Below are 21,357 nucleotides of genomic sequence, written 5' to 3' on the forward strand. Positions count from 1 at the left end.
ACCCCATAAGCCCCTCCCCACCCTTACCTAATTTCATCACAATCAGCCCTCCTTCCCATTTAACTCTTTCATACCCCCCCCATCATCTTAACTCCCACTAGTGTATTTATCTAGCCCCCTTCTGAAGATGTCCCTGGACAAACTGGCTTGTTACTAAACCTGATTTATTTTATTGGTCATTTACATCCTAGTGACACATCCAGGTTTCCTGAAGGTGCATCCTACTGATGCCACTAGGCATCAGATATTGCTTGTTTATATTTGCATTAATAATTCCAAAATGATACTACATACGGTTTATTAAATGATTTCATCTTATAGCTTGCACAGTGGAAAACACAACTTTATTAATATTTGACCTCTGTCCAGTGCAGTTAAAGGGATATTAATTGTTGTGCCAACAATATTCATTTGTATTGTCATAAAATTCATGTTATTTTTTAAATATTTCTGCAACCAAGTAGCACAGACAGATCAGCTTAGCCTTATGAAAACTCTCAGTTGGATGAACAAAATGTTGCTGACAGTATATTTGTAACTTCAATGGTTTCTGAGACATTTTAAGTCATTTACAAAATATTACAAACTTAATAGTCACTGTGTTTACTGTAACTTATAAAATACAGTTTAAGATATAGGACCTAAAGAAAACTATCACTATAGAAATAGTTTGCACTGAAGAATTTGCCATTTATACTTCTTTAGTAACTCCTGTGGTTCCAGAAATATAAACATTTGCTTGAAATGTGAGAACATTATTTGATTATGTCAAAAAGCTTAGGCTCTGCACATTGGAAGTTACAGTGCAAACTTGCAGAGCCCCATTTGCTCTTGTTAAAGCATAACCTCCATTACATTTATGACCATATATGTCCAACTTAATCTTAACATTCACTACAAAATACAGGTCTACTTGTATTTTGTCTAATGCCACTGTATTAGTAAATTATGGTATGATAAAAATCCATGCTGAATAAACCAGAAAGCCATTGTTCTTCTAATAAGTACATGTAGTGGTCAAAGTCAGTATAACTGTAAAATACAACAATGAAGTTTTTTGACTGTTATATGAAATGATGTGACAACTGAGAGAATGTAAACATACTGCACCTTCTGAAAGTGGAACTTACTGCAAGAAAATAACTTCCTATAAAATAATAAAATTTATCTGACTTGTGTCCTGTGTTCTTGCTCTATGCAGTACAGGACTAAAGAGATATGAGTTAAAGAATATTCTGGAAAAGTAGCTCCCAGGCCTCAGCCATATTTTTACACTCTTAGATTCCCTTCAGTAAAATCTAGTGCAGTGCTTGCATTTTAATTTTCTTTCCGAAGTTATTTTTCCTTAATTTTTTTTGTAAATGTTGCTTTTGCTCAAACTACTTTTCTCCCTTCTCAGAGTTTGTGCAGTCTTGAATAATGACTTGAGATGCAAGGGAGGTATGACAGAGGGCATGGTTGGCTTGCCACCCCCTTGGAAAAATAAATGACCAAGTTTGTTAATGACTGCAATATGGGGGCAATCACTGACTCCACAAATTATGTTGATATCCCACAGAATGGTCTGACATAGACTAATGATTGGTGTCAGAGTCATGGCCTCAAATTAAATTTATTTTACATGTGATTAGTGGGTGGAGGCCCAGGAAGAAAAGCTCCACAAATAACAACAGCTGTCATTAGGTACAGCAAGGATAAGATACAGACATTTTAGTTTCAACAGAATGTTGATGTTACATTTTACAGCTATCATTAGGTACAGCAAGTGTAAGATACAGGTAGGTATGATTATAGGAAATGTTAGGAGAGCAGTGTGGGATGCAGTTGTGATTGATGAGTATTGAAAAGGAGATAAGGTACTAGAAAGGATGGTTTTAGTGTTAGCCTGTGCTGTTGCAGTTACAGAGCCAGAAGGTCATGCAATGTAACTTTAAGGACTTTTTAAATTCATGTATGGATGGCATAGTTGTGATGAGAGAGAGACGTTTGTTCCATTGTTTGGCAATGTTATTAGAGGAGAGGGATGAGCTGGTGGCATTATTTTCTTTAGTTACTTTGAGAAGAAATTTGTTAATGTAGCTCGTATTGAAGGGGTTTTCTCAGGATGATATACAATTTTATGTGCCAGGGTAAGTTATTTGTAAAGTAGTACTTGAGGAACTTCAAGCCAGTTGAGCTGCTTGGGAGCAAGACAGTGGTGTGATCTGCAGGAAATGTGTGTAGCAAATTTTGCAATTTTATTATAGCAGGCTTCAAGTTTGGATAAGTCAGATTTCCAAAAATTGGTGAGGATGGGGGAGGCATACAGTAGCGTGGAGATAAGATGTGTGTGTGCAATAGTGGCCCTAATGGTGTTTTTTAAAAATGTTTATTTCTATATAGAGTTCCTAGTTTTTATGGACTGTCTATATGGTGAGAAAAATACAAATATCGAATTTCAATTTACAGTCAATTGCAACCCCAAGAAGCTTAGTGTGTTTAATAGGAGATATGATAGTTTGTTATTTGATATGATGTTGAAAGAGAGGTCAGAAATGGTATGTTCTGTGGGTGGGAAGATGCAGGAGCAACCTTAGGTTGACTGGTGCCCTGGGCAAAAGAGCTCCATGGCTCCCCCCACCACACCACCTGGTGCCCCCATCCTAGTCTACTTACCCCACATAAACACTGAAAAAGCACCCTGCTAGAGTGGCGCCCTAGGCGGCCGCCTAGTTGGCCTATGCCTAAGGCCGGCTATGGGAAGATGATAAGTTGTGTTTTGTTTGGATTCAGTATTAGCTAGTAGTCAGTGAGCCAAGATTCAAGAGAAAGAAAGGAGGTTTGAGTTTGCCGGTGCAGTTCCTGGAGGGAAGAGGAAGCACAGACTAAGGTAGAGTTATCTGCGTACTGGATGACTGTGAATTGGAGATTAGAGGAGTAGAGGTTATTGGTGAATATGGTAAACAACAGAGGTCCAAGGTTGTAGCCTTGTGGAAACCCTGTTGTTACTGGGAGCAGGGGAGATAGTTACTGGTGCCATTTAACTGCCTGCTGTCTTCCTCTTAGGTAAATATGAAACCATGTGATAGTGGTTTGGATAAGACTGAGTTCTGATAGAGCTTTTATAAGCTTGCAATGATTAACCATATCAAAGGCCTTGGAAAGGTCTAGGAAAATGGCTGAAACCTATTTACCATAATTTCTGTGCCCATTAACTATGTGAGTGAATGACAGGAGAGCAGTGGTTAACTTTGGGAAAGCCCGAATTCATGCTGAGTGTTAGTGAGCAGTTTCTGTGTGCTAGGATGTTCCATAATTTGTAAAGAAACACAAATATTGACTGTAACACTGTTAAAGGTGGAAGTCCTTTGCGCCAACACACAAAGTTAATTTATTGCAATAGGTAAAATAACCAGTATTATAAAAAACCCCAATAGTATGCAGTCCACGTACTGTCCGTAGTGAAATATTATCTTGTAATTACTCACAGGCAAAATGAAGTTCAAGTAAAATTGTAAATGAAAAACCAGACCTGGGTTCCAGTTAGAAAAATGGTAAAAGTAAGTCCGTTGGATCGTATGTGCACTTCAGTGAATTCCTGTTCAGGATGGCCGGCCCTGGTAGCGATGTTGGTGCTAATCCAATGCTGTTAGCGTAAGCACACAATGGTAGGCAAGGAAAATTAATACAAAAGTATAATCCAAGCGATGAAAAAAGTTTCCGTGGCAAAATACAGCTGACAGTCACTTAGTGCGATCCGGCGGACTGTCCGCCAAAATCTGTAAGTGTAGGCAGACTGACGAACCAAGTCCGCCCAAGCTTTAGTGCAAAACTTGCAATGTTCTTCACGAACCCAGTCCGGTTAAAGTAACAATAAATGGAGCAAGGTGAAGCCCAAGTAAATGGGCTTTCTCAATCCAAAAGGCACAGGAGCAAACAAACACAATGATGTTAAACGCAAACACGCGTTTTTCGTTCAGATGTGTATCTGAACTTCTTCAGACAAAACGCTGACTAGTTCGCCAGTTAGGATTTAAATACGTTTGTTTAATCATGTGATTTAACCTAATAAAGTGCACTTAACATTACAATATTCCTATACTTGTTTATATGAATATATTTCAGTGTTGGACATTATGGGGTTTAAATGTTACCCAACAACCTACCCTAATAAAAATGTTGAACTCTAAATTTTATTAATGTTTAAATATTTAGATAAAACCAATTTTAATAAACAATATAAAAATAAAAATAAAAGATAAAGCATTTATTATTTAAAATTTAAACATCCTACTCCCTTAAACATATTTTAAATATTTTAAATATATTTAAAATGATACATAGCTTATAGTATTAAATAGAATTAATGAATAGTTAAATTGTTAAATGAATTATTGAATTATTAAATTATTAAATTATTAAATAGACAGTACATAGTGGACAAGTTATGACATTATGGCATATAAATAAATATTATTACCTTTAATGTCTATAAAGTAAATTCTATGTATATAAAATTTAATGTTCAAATAGTTGCAAAATTTTCAGGCAATTTTTTAATAATAATGTTTTTAACATGGATTTTACTGGAAAATAAATATTAGATGCATGATTAATAATTTAATGTATGTTATTTTACACAAATAATGGGATGATATTTTTAACTTTAAAATCTATAAAATATATAAAAACATATATATATAAAAATATAAAAAATATAAACTAAATCTATATATATAGGTTTTATATGCATAAAATCTAATATTCAATAAATTTCAAAATATTCAAAAATGTTATTAATAAATGTATAAAAAAAATAAATATATTAAATTACTAAATATTAAAAATGAAAAACTTGCTGAGATGAACAGAAGTTTTTAAATTACTTATAATGGAACACTGACTCTAAAAATCTTAGAAAAACCTTAGGTTGATATAATTAAATAAATAAATAAATATATTTTTAACAAATTAATTTTAAGTAATTTAATATATTTATTTATATTTATTTATATTTATATTTATATTTATTTTTGATAGACTAATACTTATATTTAGGTATTTAGAATTTATTTGTAGGAAACAACATATATTAATTAATTAATTATGCATTTAATTGTATTGCTATTTTTATAAATAAATAAAATTTATAATAATATATTTATTATACATTTATTAATAACATTTTTGAATATTTTGAAATTTATTGAATACTAGATTTTATGCATATAAAACCTATATATATAGATTTAGTTTATATTTTTTATTTTTTATATATATATGTTTTTATATATTTTATAGATTTTAAAGTTAAAAATATCATCCCATTATTTGTGTAAAATAACATACATTAAACTATTAATCATGCATCTAATATTTATTTTCCAGTAAAATCCATGTTAAAAACATTATTGCTAAAAAATTGCCTGAAAACTTTGCAACTATTTGAATATTAAATTTTAGATACATAGAATTTACTTTATAGACATTAAAGGTAATAATATTTATTTATATGCCATAATGTCATAACTTGTCCACTATGTACTGTCTATTTAATAATTTAATAATTTAATAATTCAATAATTCGTTTAATAATTTAACTATTCATTAATTCTATTTAATACTATAAGCTATGTATCATTTTAAATATATTTAAAATATTTAAAATATGTTTAAGGGAGTAGGATGTTTAAATTTTAAATAATAAATGCTTTATCTTTTATTTTTATTTTTATATTGTTTATTAAAATTGGTTTTATCTAAATATTTAAACATTAATAAAATTTAGAGTTCAACATTTTTATTAGGGTAGGTTGTTGGGTAACATTTAAACCCCATAATGTCCAACACTGAAATATATTCATATAAACAAGTATAGGAATATTGTAATGTTAAGTGCACTTTATTAGGTTAAATCACATGATTAAACAAACGTATTTAAATCCTAACTGGCGAACTAGTCAGCGTTTTGTCTGAAGAAGTTCAGATACACATCTGAATGAAAAACGTGTGTTTGCGTTTAACATCATTGTGTTTGTTTGCTCCTGTGCCTTTTGGATTGAGAAAGCCCATTTACTTGGGCTTCACCTTGCTCCATTTATTGTTACTTTAACCGGACTGGGTTCGTGAAGAACATTGCAAGTTTTGCACTAAAGCTTGGGCGGACTTGGTTCGTCAGTCTGCCTACACTTACAGATTTTGGCGGACAGTCCGCCGGATCGCACTAAGTGACTGTCAGCTGTATTTTGCCACGGAAACTTTTTTCATCGCTTGGATTATACTTTTGTATTAATTTTCCTTGCCTACCATTGTGTGCTTACGCTAACAGCATTGGATTAGCACCAACATCGCTACCAGGGCCGGCCATCCTGAACAGGAATTCACTGAAGTGCACATACAATCCAACGGACTTACTTTTACCATTTTTCTAACTGGAACCCAGGTCTGGTTTTTCATTTACAATTTTACTTGAACTTCATTTTGCCTGTGAGTAATTACAAGATAATATTTCACTACGGACAGTACGTGGACTGCATACTATTGGGGTTTTTTATAATACTGGTTATTTTACCTATTGCAATAAATTAACTTTGTGTGTTGGCGCAAAGGACTTCCACCTTTAACAGTGTTACAGTCAATATTTGTGTTTCTTTACTAGTTTTACAAGTGAGCAATCTTCTTGGTATGTTCCATAATTTGTATGTGAATACACTTTTCCAGTATTTTTGAAAGGGGAGACAACATGGTTATGAGGCAGTAATTGGTTAGTTCTTTTGAGTTGCCCCCTTTGTGAAGTAGAGTAATGTGGGCGATCTTCCAGAGGTCAGGGACGAGTTTTTTGGAGATGGAGCAGTTGCTAGGGATGGCTACTGAGTATGTTATTACATCAGCAGCAAGTTTTAGGAATTCAGCTGGGAGTTCATCTGTGGCCAGTGTGGTAGGTTTTAGCTTTTTGAGTAATTTTTTAATCAAGTCTACAGGGACAAGCTGAAAGGTAAAGCTGTTTTCATTAGTAAGGTGTTTGAATTTTTCATTTGGGTTGGGGGAGTTTTGAGAGTTAGCCAGAGCTAGAATAGATTCAGTAAAGAATTTTTTTAATTTGGGTGGCAATATTATTTGAGTGGTAGGGGGAGGAGTCTTAGATGTCCCTGGCTGTAGAACATTGTTAATAGCTCTCCAGAACTTTTTAGGATTGTGTTAATATTTAATTGGTATGCTATGATAGTTGATTTTGTCTGTTCTGATCTTTCTTGTTTTGTTTTGTTTCTGAGTTCTAGATAACTTTGTTTTGAGTCTGTTGTTTTTGCTTTGTTCCAGTTAGACCATGCTTTATCCCTTGCATGAAGCAGAGATCTGGTTTCTTTTCTCAGCCAGGGCGCATAGTTAGACTTAATTCTAATGGTTCTAGGTGGAGCATGGGAGTTTAGTATATTTAAGAATGTGGAACTGAAGTAACTAACAGCTTCCTTAAGGCTGAGATGTTTGATTGGATTCCAGATGCAGGCTTTTAGTGCTGAGATGAAGTTAGGACGAAATTCTTTTTGTTACGTATTTGTTGGTAAGTGATGGGTTTTTCTATACATGGATGGTGTCTAATTATATATGTAGGCAAGTGATCACTCAAGCTGTCAGGTAGGCTGCCATATTGAGTTATCTGGTATGGTTTGTTTGACAGTATGCAGTCTAGGATAGATTGCCTATTAGTGGCTTTGTCTGTTCTAGTAGGGGATTGAATTAGCTGAGTGAATCCATGGAGGTTTATATGGGTAGTGGGTATTGGAGAGTTACATATTGTCCAGTCAATGTTAAAGTCTCCTAGAATAATGGTTTCCTAAGGAAGTGTGTTTGATGCCCAGACAAGTAAGAACTGAAGGGATGAAATATTATTACCAGTTGGAAAGTAGCATCCTATTACAATGATACTTTTTCTAGCATTAATTTTTAGGTTAGAGAGAAAAATCTCAGAGATACCTAGATATGGAGTTGGTATGTCTAAAGTTGTGACATTACGTTGGTCTTTAAATAATATTGCAACAAAACCTCCCTTCTTGTTCAGTCGATCTTTATGCAGTAAATTATAGCCAGGGACAGAAATTGCATTACTGGAGATGTCAGGTTTTAGCCATGTTTCAGTTAGAAGTAGTATATGTACTATAGCAGAGGGAAAGATTAGCCTGGAGGTCATGGACTTTCTTTGATATGCCCCTAATATTAATGTTTAGTATTAGCAGATCATTAGTGTTTTTGGAGCAGCAGGGTATACTATGGGGTGTATTTGTGCTGGGAAGGCTATTGAAATTATTTGGAGGTCCAGGGTTTAGGTGTATGTCTCCACTGAGTGACAGCCTAGTTGCAGTGTATACAATTAGCTTAATGAATTTGGTGTGGTATTTATTGTATAGTATGGATGGATTGTTAGAGTGCTGGATTGGTGGAGTTTTAAGTAGACTGTGGTGATAGGTTGCTATGTGAAAGAGAGCTGGGTGTATGCAGTGTTTGAGTGAAGTAGAATGTGTGGTATGTGCAGTAGTTGTGCTATGGTGAGGAGTTCTTATTGGCTTAGTATGATGATAGGAGGTAATGCTTGTAAGTAAAGTAAGAGTTAAGAGAGAGAGAATGTGAGGCAGGAGCATGTTGTAGATTTGTTGTTAGGTTAGAGAAGTGAGACAAAGTACAGCTGTAGGAGATAAGGTGACTGTAGCTAGCTACTAGGTATGTTATTTATTTATTTAACATTTGTTTACCGGGAAATGTCTGACTTGGAACAAAGCCAATTTTCAGAGGCGTCCCGGGAAGAAATGCTCAAGATGCATGTCTTTGTAATGTGGGAAAAAACAAGAGCACCTGGAAAAAACCCACACAAACGCGGGGAGAACATGCAGACTCTGCACAGAAGGCATTCCAGCTGAGAATTGAGCCAGAGAACCTCTTGCTGTGAGGCGACAAATGCTACCACTGCACCACGGCGCCATCCATAGGAGAAGTGTTAGAGTACGATAACTTGCAAAGAAGATAAATGCAATGAAGTGCATAATAGACCCCTTTGTGAAATCAAATATCCCTGCAAATTGCAACATTGATAGCATCCCCCTAAGTGTGGACCCAGAGGTGAAATGGGAGTACTCAGATAGTAATCTGAACATTGACCACCAGGTGTCCACGGTGGTGAGGAAATCTTCTATGTGACTCAGCTTATAAGTAAGGGCATGGCGTCCAGATCTAAGTATGTCATAATACCACTATACTCAGCCCTCATCAGACCAATAATCGAGGACAATGCATCCTTTGGTAAGTGCCTCGCCAGATAACTGGAACCGATGGAGTGTTAGAAGTTTCTCACCAAAAAAATACAGGGCATAACCAACCTGTCATATGTGGTCTGAATAAAAGCTCTATCACTGTGTTCAATTTCCTAATGATTACAGAGGGGTGATTTGTGCCTGACCTTCAAGGCATTCTCTGACCCAGCCCTGATGGAAATATTGCATATTCGCAAAACTAACTGCATGAGTGTTACCTGCTCCAGAGATCTAGATCTGATCTCTGACATGAATAGATCATGCTGGAGAGACTGAGATGTGTCCCAGAAATCACCCGTCCTCTGAAATAGGCTTCCTATTCATGTGAAACAGAGCCCTTCCCTGACCATCTTCAAGTGCAATCTGAACCAATGAATGGGAAATGGTAAATTCACTCCGGGCTTTGTGCCCATGTCCTTTATGGCAGAGGCAGTCCATAAAATTTGTCAAAACCCTGCTTGCTGACCCTTGTTATCTTTCCCCTAGGGATAAAAAATTGTGAAAAATCTTGATAAAACTGGTTAGCTTGTAAGGGGTCTTGAGCTGTTAGCCTAGTAATCTCCTATGAACCTGTTTCTTTTGCTGTTTATACATTTTGTAGATACTTTTTTACGTTAAATTAATTTTAATGCTACTAGAAGAAGTTTGTCTCAAGTGTTTAAAAATGAGGGCGGGGGAGATCTTGAGATTTTCTTGTTTATGTATTTACATTTTGATGCAACATGGTGAATGTGTATGCCTGTACATTACCAGAATCGTATTTTGCACTGTTGAGAAGAATGCTAGAAATCCTAACACATCTTGAAAATATTATTGAATGTTGAAAATGATGCAGCCTTGATTCAATAACATTCAGTGACAATAATATACAGGCAAAGTAATATAATTTTAGTGAATTGCATTCATGCATTAAAAACAATGCAAGCTTGACATAACCGCCAAATGCTTTTCTCAGTTCCCTATTGAAATGTTCACATTTGAAATGTTAAATGCCAAAAAGCTGGAAACTGAAAGCACAGGAGAAGAGAAATCATGAAAATGAATATTCTCCTTAAAACTTCTTTTTTCAGAGTAAGTCCCCCTGCACTGCCCCCCCCACCATATGCGGGTCAAGCCCCCTAGACACCCAAACTTGTATATACCAACTCTGAGATTGCTATACCTTGAAAAAAAGGAATATTATGAGAAATGGCATTTTGGACATGGTATAGTCCATTATTTCAGACAATCAGCCTCTGTTTTCTGTAACTCACTCTAGCACGTCCCTACATTTTAAATGGTTACTTATTTGCTCTTGTATTTTTTGCATAGTATAACATGCAGATATATGGATGACAAAATTCTGAAATATTCTAAGGCCTTAATTAATACCTATCTCTAAGCCTGAATTAGTTTTGTAGTATAAATGTCATTTGTTCACTGCATCTACGTAACGGTGTGCAGAATCTGACAAAATAATACAATGCAATACTAACAAATAATACAATAATAATACAGCTGTAGCTCTAATGCATTTATAAAAAGCAATATACCAAACTCAGTTCATATAAGTGTAGCGGTGGAGCATGGAAGTAATTTCTGTTAGCACAGAAGACATTTTTAATTACAGCTTTCAAACAGTGTGTATTCACACTGTGAGAAAAGTAAACATATTTAATGCTTCTTTATTTATTCATTTATGTAGACAAGCCTGCTAGGCACACATACTTTTTTTTGCTGTGGTCACTGAAGAGTACTTCTTAGTAAAATAACTTGTTCAACGTCAGTCATTATGCAAGTTCAAGCTACAGTAATCAAACCCAGGAAATCAGGATGAAGTGAATTAGCAGCTTGGAGCATTAACCTTTTGTATAGTGTGCAGCGATAATGGAGGATGACTAAGGCCCCCTCCCCTGCTCCCCTCCCCTGGAGTACCTACGTTTTTAATAAAGTGGGGGCTCCTGTAGAGGATGCTAACCTCACCTTAGGGAAAAGAGTGCCCAACTCAGTAAGTAATAGGGCAAAGACAGTCTAGAGGAGTACATCTATAGATGCAGTACCTGCAAATGAACTTGCTTACATTTATTGAAGTGGTACTATAACACATCTTTTAAATGCAATCAGCAGAAGGTGTTTGCATTACATTTATCATCAAACAGAAAAATGAAAATGTTTTTAATGTTCTGTACTTTGTTAATATTTAGAGTGTATGAACATTCCCACACTTTTCTTTTCTGGATTTTGTCAAAAAAGATACAAAAGTTCTGCAGCATATCTAGTGTTTCTATGGCATATCTAGTGTTTCTAACAGCATTAATGAAAGGCCATAGTCAAAATAATTTCTAACATGCTATTTTGTGACATAAATGAAGATGTTTCTTTTAATAATAAATAAAATCCATTTATGCACTATAGTGACAATTAAATAATTCTTGAACTGTAACAATAATCTTTGTTGCCCAGAAATTATTACTTTAGATATTATTGTGACTTAACTACAATATATTTTAGTTGAATGGCATCGGTCAAGAAATAAATACTCTTAATATTCTTATTTTATGGGGTGCCATTATTTTCAAAATGTCCACTCCTCGTATGTTTCTGTTGTTACATGTGGTTGAATGCAAGATTTTCCAAGGTCAGGAAAAGTCAAATGGATCAATAAAGAATTCATGGAAGTGCAACTGGATAGTAATGCTGAATGCTGATTGGAAAATGTTTGGCACTGGGGCTAAGTGTATATGGGGGGGGGTCTATGTGTGTGTCTGTGTGTGTATCTGATTGTGTGTATATGTGTTTAATATTTGTGTATGTGAGTGTGAGTGTTTGCATGGAAGGGTTAAAATAAGGCCAAGGGAAGGGCATTGTTTTAGTATTGGCTTTGTGTACTTGTATGTGTGGTCTGTGTCTTATACTTTGTTTTGTGGCATTGTTAGGGAAAAGGGCAATTAGTGACCTAATGTGTAGGTTTGAGGTTAAAGGTGGGTTAAGGTTAGTGTTAGGGTTAGCACACATGTCTGTGGGATAGTGGTGTGTCATTGTGCATATATATGTGGACATATATGTCCATCTCTGTAGGGACATGAATAAAGTTAAACGTGTGCATCTGTAAAAAGAAAAAGAAAAAACATCCAACAGGGCTGAAAAGTAAGCCAAAACTTTAATAAAACATAAGGTATAAAATAGGTAAGCACTTTCATATCAAACTGGTGCTTCCTCAGACCATTTAATTATAATCATCACCTAAATATGTCATGTGATTTGAGTGCCTGTTTTAAGAGAAAATTTCATTCATACCTAAATGTTTATCAAGTGTAATTCCAAAATCCACAATAATTCTATACAGTCAGTACTATTTGCACCGTCATCTCTTTAAAACCAGTACTCAAATTACGTGACCTATTTAGGTGATGATTGTAATTAAATGCTGCTATATTTAAGTATGCTTAAAGTGCTGATTATTTACATGATCTGAGGAAGTGCCAGTTTGGCCTGAAAGTGCTTACTTTTTTATACATTATATTTTATTAAAGTTTTGTCTTATTGTGTGGATGTTTTTTTTCTTTTTCTTTTGACACTATGCATGTGCTGCAAGAGTTAGCATAAGTATGGTCTTGTCTTGCAGCTCATTGTTTGATCCAGAGATATGGTAAGGAGACAAAATGAAGTGTTTTTCTGTGCAGTTTCACTATATCTATAAGTCAGAATTTCTCTTTGTTGTCCCAATTAACGAACCCACACACACACACTGAGGAATTAGAATGGGCAGGGAGTAATTATATCATTCCCAGGGTATAGTTTAACTTTAACATTTGCATTAGAAGTGGCTCACATTTATCTGATAAAGCAATAGTTACAATGTTTTATATTGTCTATTTTTTCTTCTAGCACTAGAGTCGTTAGTAAATAATAGCAATCACTATCATTAATATTAAAGGTTCTGAATTTGCGGAATAATTAAAAGTTAATAACTTTCACTTTTTGAGAAAATTTACTTCTTGCTTTCACAAATATTAATGGTTCTTTAACAAAATTAACTGAAACTTCCAATTTTAAATTTTAATAATAATAAAATCAACATCTAATTGGTAAATCAAAATCTAAGAGCAAGTATGGTGGAAAATGTTGCTTTAAATGGAACTTTCAACAATCAAAATGTTTAGGTATTATAAAATCGGATCTGAAACCTATAAGAAAATTTTATTATGTTGATCTTAATAATTTTAAGATTGATGCACTGGAAGAACATTTATTCTTGAAGCTGAATTATTTAAATTATTTATCATCAGAGTATTCTTACTGTCTATATTATATATTCCCTTTAATATGTATATAATGCACACATACAATATATGTATATGCCTATACACACACACACACACACACACACACACACACACACACACACACACACACACACACACACACACACACATAACAGTGTAAGTCGACATTTGCAGTGACAGCAAGTCTTTTGGTGTTGGGCCCATTATATATCTATTTCTATCTATCTGTCTATCTATTTATCTATGATAGATAAATGCTCCCTTTTCAAGTGTTGAGACTTGGAATGAAAAGTCCTGAATTGATGAAAAAAAAATGCAGTAGAGAAACAAATAATGAGAACTGATTTTCTCCTTTAAGCAGGAGGATAAGACACCCTGTACTCTCAATGTGGGGGGCAAGCCCCTACACCCTGAACTTGTATATAGACTACCTTTGAGACTGACATAACTCTGACAAAAGGGAATATTCTGAGAAATGGCAATCTTAGACTTAATATATGATAAGTCCACATTTCAACCATTCAGTCTGCATATTCCTGGGACTTGGCATTAAAAGGGTCAGCATTTTAAATGGTTACTATAGTTTTATTAATGATATATTGAAGGCAAAGTATTTTCTATGTGATAAAAAATACATGTACTGTTGTTTTCCTCTCTAAATTTCTTGGCCGTTTCTACCCAGATAAACATTGTGCCCTACTGACCCATTTATTCCCCAATACCTGGTAGTAGTCACATTAATAGTTGGTAAGTTTGGGGTTGAGTCATGCTATCATCCTTGAGGGGGTCAGAAATGTTTCCTTATGCCCTAATCCTCATACTTAGCATATTGAAATGAGGTTACCAAAGCAGGGCTGCTATTTTTGTCAAATGCGTCCATGCTTTTGAACACATTTACCTGCAAGGTTACTGTAATATGCTCTTCTTGGTGTTCCAGCAAGGGTGGCTTGCATGTCACCAGTGGCCACAAGACCTAGCCACCACTCTGTCCTGTATATGGACAAGCTGGAAACAGGAGTTCACTTCCAGCTTCCCTCCCCAGTTGCTAAAACACAGAGCCAGTAATTAGTCATAGAATGTATAGGTCACTCACAACTTTTATTAGCAAAAGTGTGAGCAATGGTGGATGAAATATAAAGAGGTAGCAATGGCAAAATGATAGATATGGGTACTCTTTGTTTTGCTATGAGTTGCTTTTGTCAACCTTTTTTCAGTGTTAAAATCACTGATGGTGTAGTTGATCGAATAATGTTATTGTTGAGATGTAGAACATTGATTATAACATATTTTTTTAGTTTTTTCGTAGCCTCATGGTTGTTTGACCCTGGAGTTAGTATGTTTAAGTTACAGAGGTGTGCAGCTAGAGAACTCCACATTAAAGTAGATTTTAAAAGATTTATTTAGGTAGGGTTATGATCACATGTGTAAATGTTTTGTTTACTTTTGCAGTGTTTTTGGTTTAGGTGTATTTTGTTATCTATCTTATTTATCACTATTACAACTGCACAACAGTGTATGTTGCATTTGCCATAAATAATAATATACTCTGAGGAATATATCTAAACCTTATGATGACATGAACTAGGATAAAATTATTAAAATGTTAACTCTGTATACATTTAGAATGTTAAGATGAAATGGTTAAAGTCTTAAAACTATGTAGCTTTGCAGATTTTTTTTTATATTAAGTCTTTGTTGACTGGATGGACATGGAAAGAAAAAGATATGATGAAACAGGTATGATAGAATGGCCCTTAAGCTTCATTTTGTTTGGTTTGGTAAACATTGCAATTATCAGAAAATTAAGGCTGTTAAAAAGAATCCACAGAGGGTGCTAAATAGTGAGGTTATCTTCCCTTCATATTAAGTCATCAACAACCCCAGCAGATGATAAAGTCTTAATTATTTGGGACTACATGTTAAGGGTGCTTAAAATTATGATGCCATGAACTGACAATTAAAAATAATAATGATGAAATGGACATTTTAATGAAACACATTGATGTAGTAAATGATAAGATTACTAAGGATCTTTTATTCACAGTAGATGAAGAAAGAAAGAAGTATTTGAGTTGAGGAAAATTATTGATAAGAAATGTGATAGAATTTTAGAAAGGAAGAAAAAGAAGATCAATAGAGACACATTCGAATATGAACACCATTTACAATACCCCAAACCTAGAACTATATTTAATTACACTAATGGATTTTATACCAATAGTGGTGAGTTTGGGAATAGGGGCTATAGCAATGAACATTTCTCTATGGGGGACCAAGAGAATTTGGACCCTTTGGAATTTCCACTCCTCCGGAGGTCAGAAAGAATAAAGAATCAGAGAGAAGGGAATATTCAACAGAATGGATGGGGGGGGGGGAGGAGATAGAATGTTTAGATGTTATAAAAGTTTTTATTGATGAAAGTAATGAAAGTTTGGATCATATAAATTCTGTTGTTTGCACCTGCAATGAGTTTAAAAAAAATAATATATTTAATTACACAGAACTAAATATTAATAATACATATTTTAGCTTATTTTCTAAAGGGTTGAATTTTGTTCCTAGAACTAAATGTGATATCAGTAGACTTGTGATTGATTTAAAAATGTTTTTAAGAAAAAAACATTTTTGAACTGATTTGTGATGAAGGTGAACCTGTGTGTGATATATTGAATGAATTAAAAGAGAGAAGTGTTTGGAATCCCCCTATTCATGCACAATTGAGGAATTTTGAGAATTTAGTAGAAATTGAGTTGAGACAGGCATTGAAAAGAAATAAATTTGCACCAAACCTTCCATCTTGTGAACATGAGTTATTACAACAATTAAGGGGGAATGATAATCTAAGAGCGATGAAGCCAGACAAGGGGGGAGGTATTGTTTTGATGAACAGCATTATGTATGAAGGGAAAATGTTTAACATTTTACTTGATGTTTCAAAATATAGTAATGTGTCTAAAAATGAGATAAACATTGGTTATAGAAGAATACATTCTATATTATATGATTTATTTTTGGAAGGATGTATTGATAAAGATTTGTTTGATTTTTTTATACAACAGTAAGCCAAAAATTCCTTCCATTTTTGGTATCCCAAAAGTTCACAAGAACTATATGGATCCACCCCTTCACCCCATAGTAGCTGCTGAAGGTTCAGCAATGTCACGCTTAGCTAGTTATATTGATGTAAAATTGAAAAAATCTATGATGAAAGGTACATCATTCTTGAAAGATTCTTGGGATTTTCTCCACAATGTGAAAGAGAATATGTTTAATAGTGATTTAATTTTTGTGGCCATTGATGTGGTAGACCTATTTGGTTCTATACCACATGATTTGGGCCTTGAATGGTTTGAGGAAGCCATTAGGTCTTTTGGTGATCTGAATGACAATGATATATACACATGCATGGTTTTAATGGAAATGGTGTTAAAACACAACTATATATTTTTTCAAGGTGAATATTTCCATCAAATTAGTGGTGTGGCGATGGGAGCAAGATGTGCTCCCATCTATGCTAATATGGTTTTAAACACCTGGGAAACAAAATTTATATACCATAGTATATTTAAGGATAGTTAGTGTTTATACAAGTGCTACCTGGATGACATAGTGATATTATGGAAAGATAGTAAAGACAGATTAAATTAATTTATATATTATATTAATAACACCACTAATTTTTTTTAAATTTACGCATGAAATCAGTTTTAAAGAAATTAATTATTTAGATATCACATTAATTAAGGATAGGAATTATTTTAAGTCAAAAGTTTTTAGAAAAAAGACTTTTTTCTAATTGTTATTTACATTTTAGCAGTGGACACCCAATACACCAGAAGAGAAGCATTGTGAAAGGTCAGTTTGTGAGAATTTCCAGAATGACATCTGATGATTTAGATTTTGTTGAAGAGTGCGAGTTTTTGACTCAGATGTTTTTGGAAAGAGGTTACCCTCTGGAATTCTGCACCAAAATTAAAGAAGAAGTGATTAGAGGTAGAACAGATAGATTTCAACCAATTTTAGGGAAAGAACCTAAAAATTTGAAAAACTTGACTAATATTGGGCAATTGAATATGGTAGAGTCTACCGACATCACAAAGAATAAGACTAAGCTATACAATAGAGCCTTTATTACAGATTTTAGTGGTGATGCAACTACAATTCAAAAAGTTTTTGATAAAGAATGGGATAAATTTATTAAAATTACTGATCTTGGTGTCAATAATAAGGAACCCCTAAAAATTATTTTTAGAAGGGGACGTAATATTAAAGATTGGTTGTCGTTACATCACAATGATAAAAAGAAAACAATAAAGTCTTTTGGTACATTTTCATGTAAGATGTGCTCTCAATGTCCCTGGTTAGCTAATACACAAAGTGTTTTTATTGAATCTAGGGGAAAAGAAATTAATAGTAATACTCATAGTACTTGTGATACTTTTGGAGTGGTATATATTGCTATATGTGAGATTTGTTCTGGTTTTTATGTAGGTAAGACAGAGAAGAAAATTAAAAGGAGAATATATGAACACATTAATGATATAAAGAATAAAAAAGCCACTAATGCATTATATAGACATACTACTATTTGTCCCCTAGCTAAATTTAAGTTTTTTATTATAGAGGAAGTTCAGAAAGATGAGAGAGGTGGCTTATGGGAAACAAAGATTGAATACCGGGAACTATATTGGCAAATAGTGTTAGAAGCCAATAGGTTCCCAGGTTTAAATGAGAATGTTTCCCTTGCCCAAGTTCTAAAGATGAGGGCTGCGAGATTATAACTAGTTCAGATTTATTCACATTTATTTGTTTTTTCACATTTTACATTTTATTAATGTTTCATCATACATGTTTTTAAATGCTGTTGATTCATATGTTTTAGGAACATTTTATATATTATATTTTATATGTCATATTTATTTATTTGATTGACTTATTTATTAGATATATATATTTATTCTATTTATTATTCATTGCAGGTTTAGGTGAGACACAATACACATATATATTCAAGTATAGATTTATTATCATTTTATGTATTTTCATGTATTTATGTTTAGATTATATACATTTTAACATAGATTCATTCAAAGTTTCATATAATTTTGTCTTTTGACCACTAGAAGGGAGTGTTGTATTAGTTTTGTGACAAAGGTGTTCAAGATATATATCCTTCCGGTTCTCATTATGAGGTTTTATTTATGTATTTAGATATCTATGTATTCACAGTCCATTTTGGCGATCACAACCAGCATAACATCCATATACAATTTGGAATTTAATTTATGTGTTTTTTTGAAAATGCAAGGTCAGTGTTTGTAGCCAGTCACTATTTCAGATTGTTTAATTGGATTGTATATTCATGAGATGCATTTAATTGGATGATTTGAATTTTGCCAGCTTATATATATGTTTGGGTTGGTTTTTCTTGTTGTCTGACAAAGTCTGCTTTTATAGACGAAAAACGCGGTGTTTCGTCAAGCGTTTAAAGTTGTATTTGGATCGAATAAACTGTTTGGTTTTATCCTACAGCTGCTTGGTTTCTCCTCGATTCAGTGCTTTTTGCTTGCTTACTAGTTTTTGGTTTTGCATTGTTCTCCATTTTGGTTGTTAAATAAATTATCACCTTATACTGCATTAGAATGGGTACTTATGTGGACAATTCTCTCATTTGATCAGCATGTTTCTGCCACAGTCAGGAAATCCTTCTATCTGTTCCAGTTAATTAACAAGGGATTATCTTCAAGATCCAAATCAGACATCTTACCACTGTAGTCTGGCCTTATCAGCCTCATCATCACAAAACTCATTTTGTTACATCCATATCCAAGCATACTGCCCAAATGAAATGTCTCCAGTAATTTTAACTAATTTTGGATTTGACTTTGGTTCCTGTTTTTCGATTCCTGACTTCTGAAGATTTTTGCTGTTTTGGTATTGTTTTGGATCAGAGTTGTTTCTATCTATTAAATAAATAAAGGCCTAAAATCCAACTATATCAACAGATTAGCAAATCATTCAACTATACTAACAGATTAGCAAAAGTTTCTTTATACTCAGTAGCCTAACAACTGCTCTGAGGCATACTGGGTCTCATGTTTTTGCCAAGAAAGACCTTATTTGACCTCATATTTCTTCTCAACACCAGTGGCTTTACAAACACCTGCACTGAAGACCTAAATTTACTTTATGCTTCTGGAATACACTGCCACTGCAGGACAAGCAAAGTACTACTTTATCTGCCTTTAAAGTAGTCTTAATGATTGGATGAGTAGATACAAACTTACACCAGTGTAGTCATGGACTGCTCCATATGATATGGAAGGCGGGTTCTATTAAGTACCTCATGAAGGGTGGCAAGTGTGTCTACATAAATATGAATATGGCTAACCTCTTATTGTCCTTTTAATCACTTCCCTAGGTTTGTTTCTGTGTTTCTATGTTAAAGATAATAATCTGGCAATCAGAAGACTTTTCTCTTTTCCTTTTAGGTATGGATAATTCATTATACTATGTGGTACTAATGGCCTTGAAAAAAAACAATTATGGAAGCTTACCAGGGAAGCCAAAGATATTTTAGAATGTCTTAAAAGTCATATTTTTTCTGTTACCTTTTTTGTTATTCCACCTTCTCCAGGTCTAGTTTGTGATAAAAATCACCAAGCCTTTTCAATGAATTGTGCAAAAAAAAAAGGCTAACACTAGATTTTAGGCATATGCATCTCTTTGTTTGGGATAACACAAACAGATTGCTCTCATATTTTTTGTACTTATAATATTATTTTGGGACACACTGGAAAATAAAACAGTGGACAACATATTGACAGATATGGAGAAAAAATATTTATTTCCACCAGAAAAGAGAAAATTCAGTCAGATTTAACAGACTGAATAATTATACCCATTTGTTAACTAGGTAGACATGCAATCACTATTCAGGGGTGATCTAGGAGCAAAACATGGCTAAGTCACATGCTGAGGGCCACACAATAGGCAATTGAGGGTTAAGAGAACTGAACCCTACACCACACGAACTGCAGCTCACAATCATAACCCACTGTACCAACTGCCAGATTACAAAGAATATGTTATCTTCAATCCAAATGGTTCAAACAACAAAATACTAGAACTTCAATATTGAGCAGCTGAGGGGGGACTACAATGTGTTAATAATTGCTGAAATTAAATATAGCCCTACACATTTAACATTACTTCTACCTGGTTGCAAAAGCCATCATAGGAACTGGGAAAACACAGGAACAAATTAGCCAAAAATTCAATGTCCAAACTTTAATGAAGAAGTAGCAAAATATAAAGCAAAGTTTTCGAGTCTATGGCTCTTTTTTATTGCATAATAATAATGAATCAGCTTCTCTCCATTTAAATAAACACAAACCAATCGAATGCAATTTCAGTCACTTGACTTAAAATATAAAACATTTAAAATGGCCATTACGAATAAAAATCTATCAATAAATAATACATATAAATATAAATAGGAAAGCAGAAAACAATCTAGTGAAGAAAATGTGGAACGGAGTGGAAGAAGGTCAGAGGAAACAAGGGTATCCAGCAAAGAGATGCATGGATTGTATAAGAGAAGACCTGAGATGGTCAGGCATGACTGTTGAAGAAATTAAAAGAGTAGCACTGAATGGAAAGTGATGGCAACAGTTGATACAACACCCCTACCCCATGTAGAAAATGGGGAAAACAGTTGATGAGGATGATGATGATAATGAAAATAATGATGATGATCTTATAGTCGGTGAGCTTAATAGTTTTCCAACCCAGTTTCTATTATATCATTGTAG

Source organism: Protopterus annectens, chromosome 1.part1, assembly GCF_019279795.1.
Source record: "Protopterus annectens isolate FY-2018-M chromosome 1.part1, PAN1.0, whole genome shotgun sequence".
Classification (NCBI taxonomy): Eukaryota; Metazoa; Chordata; order Ceratodontiformes; family Protopteridae; genus Protopterus; species Protopterus annectens.